The sequence below is a fragment of the Camelina sativa genome, chromosome 16, assembly GCF_000633955.1.
Source record: "Camelina sativa cultivar DH55 chromosome 16, Cs, whole genome shotgun sequence".
Taxonomy (NCBI): Eukaryota; Viridiplantae; Streptophyta; class Magnoliopsida; order Brassicales; family Brassicaceae; genus Camelina; species Camelina sativa.
This window is the reverse complement of record NC_025700.1, coordinates 9,996,952-10,005,099: the sequence shown is the minus strand read 5'-3', so window position 1 is coordinate 10,005,099 and position 8,148 is coordinate 9,996,952. Positions and strand designations below refer to the sequence as shown.

At 41.3% G+C, this 8,148-nt stretch overlaps 1 pseudogene; it reads right to left on the bottom strand.

Moving 5' to 3' along the window:
* LOC104753538 overlaps positions 6,023 to 8,148 on the bottom strand; it is a 4,618-nt pseudogene continuing 2,492 nt past the window's right edge.

Here is an 8,148-nt window from a genome sequence, read left to right as displayed (position 1 = left end):
AGACTTGGCCTTGGAGTACCATCAAATTCCGACAGATCCAGCGGACATTCGGAAAACGGCTTTCCGAACAAGGTACGACCACTTTGAGTTTGTGGTCATGCCGTTTCGACTGACCATTGCACCGGCAGCCTTCATGAAGATGATGAACGGTGTGTTCCGGGAATTCTTGTACAAGTTTGTTATCATCTTCATCGATGACATACTCGTTTACTCGAAGGATTGGGAAACCCATCAAAATCACTTGAGGGCAGTCTTGGAGCGGTTAAGAGAGCAAAAGCTTTTTGCAAAGTTAAACAAATGCTCATTTTGGCAAAAGAGTGTCGGATTCCTTGGACACATTATTTCGGACCAAGGAGTGTTCGTGGATCCAGAGAAGATTAAGTCGATAAAGGACTGGCCACGTCTGAAGATGCCACCGAGATAAGGAGCTTTCTCGGGTTGGCTGGATATTACCGAAGGTTTGTCAAAGGCTTTACAAATATGTCTCAGCCAATGACACGGTTGACGGGAAAAGACACTAAGTTCCAATGGTCGGAAGAATGCGAGAAAAGTTTCTCGGAGTTAAAGGCGATGCTCACGAGTGCTCTAATACCAGTGCTGCCGGAGGCAGACGAGCCGTACGTGGTGTACACTGATGCCTCCATAACTGGGCTAGGTTGTGTACTAATGCAGAAGGGTGGTGTAATAGCATATGCTTCAAGGCAATTGCGTAAACACGAGAGGAATTACCCAATGCACGACCTAGAAATGGCCGTGGTGGTGTTCGCGTTGAAGATTTGGCGTTCATACCTCTATGGAGCCAAAGTACAAATCTTCACCGACCACAAGAGTTTAAAGTACATATTCACCCAGCCGGAGTTAAATCTAAGGCAAAGGAGATGGATGGAGTTTGTCGCAGATTACGACTTAGCCATCGCCTATCACCCAGGAAAGGCAAATCAAGTCGCGAATGCCTTAAGTAGGAGATGCTTCGACGTGGAAGCCGAGAAAAATCATGAAGCATTGGTTTACATGATGGGGACTTTGCATTTAAATGCATTTTCTAAGGAGTTTGAGCCACTAGGCCTGGGAGCGGCCGATCAAGCGGATCTACATAGTAGAATTCGATTAGCTCAAGAAAAAGACGAGGAACTTAGGAGTTGGGCGGAGAACAATAAGACGGAGTTCCAGACATGGAAAAATGGTACCATTTTGGTGAATGGAATGGTGTGTGTCCCGCAAAGTAAGGAGATAAGGGAGGAAATTCTAAAGGAAGCGCACCAGTCTAAGTTCTCGATCCACCCTAGTTCGACCAAGATGTATCGCTATCTAAAAAGATACTATCACTGGAAGGGAATGAAAAGAGATGTGGCCGCATGGGTTGCTAAGTGTAAAACCTGTGAACTCGTCAAGGCTGAGCATCAAATGCCGAGCGGACTAGTTCAAAGTTTACCCATGCCGGAATGGAAATGGGATCATGTGAAGATGGACTTTATGACCAGATTTGGGTAGTGGTGGACAGATTGACCAAATCTGCACACTTCATCGCAATCGCGGAAACAGATGGAGCCGAGGTAATTGCGGTCAGGTACATCGAGGAGATCGTCATGTTGCATGGAGTTCCTGTGAGTATTGTCTCGGACCGTGATACGCGGTTCACTTCACATTTCTGGAAAGCTTTTCAAAAGGCGTTGGGAACAAGGGTAAACCTAAGTACGGCCTACCATCCACAAACTGATGGGCAGTCCGAGAGAACAATTTAGACACTCGAGGACATGTTGCGAGCTTGTGTACTGGATTGGGGCGGAAGCTGGGAAAAGTACTTGAACTTGGTGGAATTCGCATACAACAATAGCTACCAAGCTAGTATTGGAATGTCGCCTTATGAAGCGCTTTATGGCTGGGCATGTCGAACGCCGTTGTGCTGGACGCCGGTTAAGGAACGGACGTTATTCAGACCGGAGATTGTGGACGAGACGGCCGAAATGTTGAAGTTCTTGAAAATCAAGTTGAAGGAAGACCAAAACCTACAGAAAAGTTATGGGGACAAGCGTCGGAAGGAGTTGGAGTTTGAAGTGGCCGACTTAGTGTACCTTAAGGCGATGAACTATAAGGGAAAAGGGCGATTTACCAAAAGGAAAAAGTTGAGCCTAAGGTACGTTGGCCCGTACAAGGTGATCGAACAGGTAGGCGCGGTGGCATACAAATTGGAGTTACCACCGAAGCTAGACGCCTTCCATAAGGTTTTTCATGTATCACAGTTACGGAAATGCCTAAGTGAGGAGGACAAAGTGGTCGAGGACGTACCACCCGAGGTGCAAGAAAACTTGATGGTGGAAGCCACGCCTATTCGAATCATTGATCGAATGGAAAAGGGAATGCGCACGAAAAAGATTAACTTGGTGAAGATCTTATGGAGCTTCGGTGGACACGTAGAAGCTACTTGGGAGACTGAAAACAAGATGAAGGCGGATTATCCTAAGTGGTTTAAGGAGATGAGGGAAGATCAACTTAATCCGGATTCAGGGACGAATCCCTTTCAAGTGGGTGAGACTTGTAACGCCCGCGATCCTGAATAGGATCGTAGGCCATGGCTTGGTCCGAGATGGTCGGGAGATCTCGGACAAGTCAGGAAAAGAGCTATGCATTAGCTCGGACATGGAGGGAAAACAAGCTAAGTATGGGACAAAGATCGGTTAGCTCCAGAAAACTCTCGGCCAGCTGCGGACAGCTCTTGGCCAACTGCGTAGAGCTCTCGGCCAGCTGCGGACAGTTCGGCCAGTTGCGTCCAGCTCGAGCAGCTGCCAGCCAGCTCGACCTAACTCGGTCAGCTGTACGGTAGTGGACGGTGTGCAGGTCAGCTAGGGAGCTCGGAACCGAACGGACAAAACCGAACAGGTATGGCCGAATATGTGCGATCGGACGGACTCGTCCGAAAGGTGTCTTTTGGGGCTAAAACCGCGGCCAGTACCCTATAAAAAGAGGGTGAGGCTCTCATTTCCAACACACCATCGGAAACAGAAAAACACAGTAAAACTCGACAATTCGAGTATAAGATATGGAAGAAGGTTCCGAAAGAAAGAGAGTTCGACGATAAGGCTTAAGGGCTGGAGGTACGGTACAGTACCGACCTTATGGTTCGGGGGAATGGGGTAGTTGCATCTGCATAGGCATTTATAATGCTTCGGTTGGTCTAGTTGGTCGGAGGAAAGGAGGTGCGGTTCGGCCGTGATACGGCCGAACTGATGTGCATGTTACCTCCCTACCGACCAGAGTACCATCCGGAGTGTCCCATTACAGACAGTTCAGTCAGAGAAAAATAAACGCGGCTCGGAGGCTAGACGGGGATCTGTACAGATTCCTCGGTACACTGTCCGAACTGATGCGCGGGATAACTCTCTACCGTCTGACCGCTGTACTGGACGAATGTTAGAACTTAGCGTGCATTACATGACATTGTATGGCTAAGGGGAATGTTATTGATGGCTACGTGGATTTCATGAAAGGAGAGTGATCGCGGGAAAAGAAGTGCTTAGGCGCGAGACTCATGGCCGGGATGATGAGTGGTGGTGATATGGGTAGCTAGGATCGATTATACAACTTGTACTAGCTTATTATGCAAACTCATAAGTTGTATCGAATCCTTTGATTATTTAATACAACGTGTGAATGTTTGTTTTACTCTAAGTTATATCATATATCATACCATGTTCGAATCCTTTGATTATTTAATACTTCAATACAAGGTTCCAACATTACAACAAGACATAACCATCAATACACAATTGAGACCCTAGATCATCCTCCTCCTCATTTCCATAATTCCACATCATATACCTGCACCAGAAACAACAATTGAGATGCGTAAGTATTATCACAAATACTTATTGAGGTGATCCTTCCATATCCTAGGCTATACACACAAGCAATAAGATCTCAAAGCAACAAACAACAATCACAAGCAAGTCATAGTCAAGCTAGAAAACAAAAGAAACATGTCAGCTGCCTGCTAAGAAATGGTGTCGACCGACACTCGATTTGTGTCAACCGACACTCGCCTTGTGTCGACCAAGACTCGCATTGTGTCGATCGACACAGTCCTCCAGTGTCGACCGACACTCGAATTGATCACTCGCAAACTATTGCGATTGGTGTCGTTCGACACCGATGCCCTAGCATTCTCTCTGGGCGCATTCATCGATCACAACTCTCTTCCAAAGCCACCACTTGTTCAGGAACGTCACTGCAGCCAAACAAGGACATAGGAATAACACAAAAAACACAAGAAGCAAGGAATCAATCTACCAAATCACGTAGAAACACATAAAACTCAGAGATCTCATGCTCAGATAAGTCTTGATTTAGAAAGAATAGAACGAAGAACAGTAAGATCCAAGCCTTCTAACCACCTCCAAATTTTACTCCACGTTCAGATCTCCCTTCCAAAACAGGCCTAGAAACCTTCAGGAGAACCTCCATGAACTCTCAAGAACTTTCATGGACCTTCTCATTTCCTCTTAACTCTCAGGAACGACAAGGAGGCTAACAACCCCCCCCCCCAAGTCGACCTTCCCCTTAAATACCACGATCTAGGGCTTTCCAAATTCTAAACCGCTTCAAATCAACAATTTAAACTAAACCGGCTGAACCAAAAATTGTTGGTGTCGACCAAAAACCCTAAGGTGTCGATCGACACCCACCCCAGAACCGTCCTTTTGGTTTGCGAGCATTACAAAATCAATCTGACGGCAATTAAATTGCACATCTATTTGAAGTTTTGAAGATTCAAATTCGGCTCAGAAATATTCCTTATTTACAATTAAGGCCCAAGTCGTGTTTTACACTATATATAGGATTTTTAAGTCATTGTTTAGACCGATGCTTTATTTTTCCCTACAACTTTTGAGAGAGAGAGTTTGGAGAGAAGAATCAATACTACTTCAGAGAAGATTCAGAACTGCTTTACTCCTTCTATTTATTTCTCAATGATCTATTTTATTCATGATGTTTGTTTCATTCACCATGTCTGAGTAGATCTCTTGTTAGGTTTGGGGTTTTTTAAAAAATTAATGAATTGTTAGGTTATCGGATTGTTAGGGTAATATCTATAAAATTTCTTCATCTAGATTGGTTATTATTTATTCTAGAGTAGCTAGAGCAACCTAGAATCTGATCTTAGGATAATTGATAGACATAAGAGAGTTATTGATTTCCTGAAATAATCTTAGATTAGCAAAATTCTTATTCACAAAGAGATTTGGTTTAGGGATTTTGTAAACTTCTCAAGCTTGAATTTAATGCTAGTTTAGTCATTTGGATTTGCAAAGAGATTTGAAATTCTTGTTTTTAGATTTAGATAATTTTCGCAGCGAAAACTAGTTAATTTTACCACTGTGATTTGAGTTCTAGAATTGTTCTTAATAAATCCTAAAAATTATTTAATTTGATTTTCTGAATTTCATGAGAATTTCTCTAAACCTATCTTCTCTCATATTGAATTCACTCTATTTTTTATTGTTTTTCTTGCTCTTTTTATTTTAATACAAATTATTTTTGTGAGTCTAAAGTCCTTGAGGATTCAAATCCCTAAATACTACAGTTATCTCTTAATTTAAGAGAATAATTATAGGATAAATTTGAGCATATCAATTTTCTTTAAATAGTTCCCCTAAAAATGATCCTTGAATCTACAACTGGCATAACCTGCACGGTATCTTTTTGCGCTTATTAAACGTAGTGATAAGTGCTATGTTTCGTTTTTGGTTAATTCCAAATTCAATTAAACATGTAGAAAAATACATAAGGCTACTTGTTGTATAGACATACAAGTCAAGATAGATTTGTCTAATGGTTGAGTAATACACAAAACAGCGACCAAAAACATTGCACACTGTACCGCAAAAGCTAAAGGGGTAAATGTTTAGAAAGCCGCGTTTTGGACTCATGAATCTTTTATGCTTCCCACTTCTCCTAATCACATCTTCATCTTCTCTGCTTTCTGAGTCAATTCTCTGACTCATCATCATCGTCTAGTACTACTTGTCTAAGGTGTTTGAGTCATCGATGATGATCCCTTAGAAGACGTTTCCAAAGCTCTATTTGAAGCATCACCTGTTTCCCAGCTCTGTTCATCAGGCTCATCACCATCATCCAGCACTACAGTTACCTCAGTTGGCTTGGACTTGCACTTTGACAACTTCTTTTGCATGTAACTTGTTTATCGTCAGATTAGTAATATTACCCGGTCAATTGATACAATTTTCTACACAAATCTCTTACTTCTCACACTATATAATAACTCACCTTGTTGTCACTTTCAAACTCCCTCTTTGACGGCAAAACTCCAACAGCACTGCTTTGTTTCTTTGAATCATCCACACAAAAATTATTCAAACTCAAGAGAAGAAGTCGTAGCCTTGGTGCCCGAACTCAGAGAAGAAGTCGTAGCCTTGGTGCCCGTTTTCTCAATATTCTTCGCAGCAACTTAAGTTAAGAAAAGCCATAGAGTAAAGAGCACATAAAATAATAGCCAAGTGCATGCAATAAAGCAGTCATGACTCATGGCTATAAAGAAAAATCACCAAACTACTAGACATTTGATTAGCATCAGTCTTACAAATAACTCTTCTCTAGCTATATTTTTTGCAAGTTCACATGCTTTTGAAGGGTGCAACATTTCGTTCCTAATAAACCTGGTTATATATGTGACCTAATCAAGCACACATCATATATGATCACTGCTAATTACTTTTCACCAAGCAAATACCCCCAACTAAAAACCTTAAAGTTTTAAATACACATTGTTTTCTTAGTCCTTATGTAAACAGAAAGAGGCCCAAAAAGAGTTGTAATAACAATTCATAACATAATATCTTACTGTTCCAGGACGCCGATCTTTTAAAGATTGAACAATTGGCCCAAATGTCGCTGCATTTCGCATTGATTGTCTGATGACACTGATTACAGCGTCAAATGTACGCTCGATGTAAGGATGCTTTGACGTCAGCAACCGACGCAACTGGCCAACAGTAAATGGCATATCCTTGGCTATTATATAATAAAACTTGTTAGACCAAGTTAGGAACCACCGACAAATATCCAAGGACCTGGAGATGAAACAGTAAAATATATCTACCTATGTCAAAAAGAGTTATATTTGGCAATACATAACCGGTGCTCTCATCGTCTGCACGTGCAATATGATCCCGCCATTCACAAAGCCTCTGCAAGTCAACAACTACTAAGTAAGCTTCATATGGTAATATGAAAGGCATATGAATTTCTTGGATCATGAATTGCAAACATACCGCAACAATGGAAAGTTGAACTGCATTAAGATGACCTGTCTAAACCCTAACAAATGCCAAAATGGAAACGCAACGACAGATTAGTTTTAGTTAATAAGCCATGCATAAGGATTTAAAATCTAATAGGGTACTGCTCTTCCATATAAAAGCAAGAAAGCAATTGACCGAACAAAGAAAAGGTACTCCAGGCAACAAATAAAACTAAAGCAAATATTTTCTTTCATGTTGGGGACAATAAGAAACAAACCCATTAATTTGAAGATACGAATCCCCAGTCAAAAGCTCTTTCTCATATAGTTGCATGCACACATCATAACTGTGTTTGTAAACCTGTTAGCATAGGTACCTTCGTCAATATGATTCTCCAAAATTTGAAGACGACCATGAACATAACAGAATACCTAAAATGAATTGATGCATGATCTTCATGCGCCAACAACCATGTAATAACTTATTACACAGACCGATCGAGAATGAAGAATAAATTTATGTTTAATAAGCCATGCATAAGATTTCTGATAATAAGCTCTTCGAAGAGCATAATTAACGGTATGTTAAGTTTCTGTTTAGTTAAAACTATTAGGTGAAAAGCAAAGGGAACAAGAGTCACGCCCCTTATTTTGGGAGGAATATTGTATGTTTTAAATAAAGTTAGGTGTTTGTTAATAGTATCCTCTATACTCAATCAGTCACTCTTGAATCAAAATCTAAGAAAGGAAAAACATTTAAGATTGTTACCTCTATCAGAGGAGAGTCAGATTGCTCATTCTCCTTTGCCATTATGTGCAAATCTATTTGCATTACATCATAAATGTACAAAAGATAATGGGTATCTTCTCTAGCATATTTGCCATCACATGCA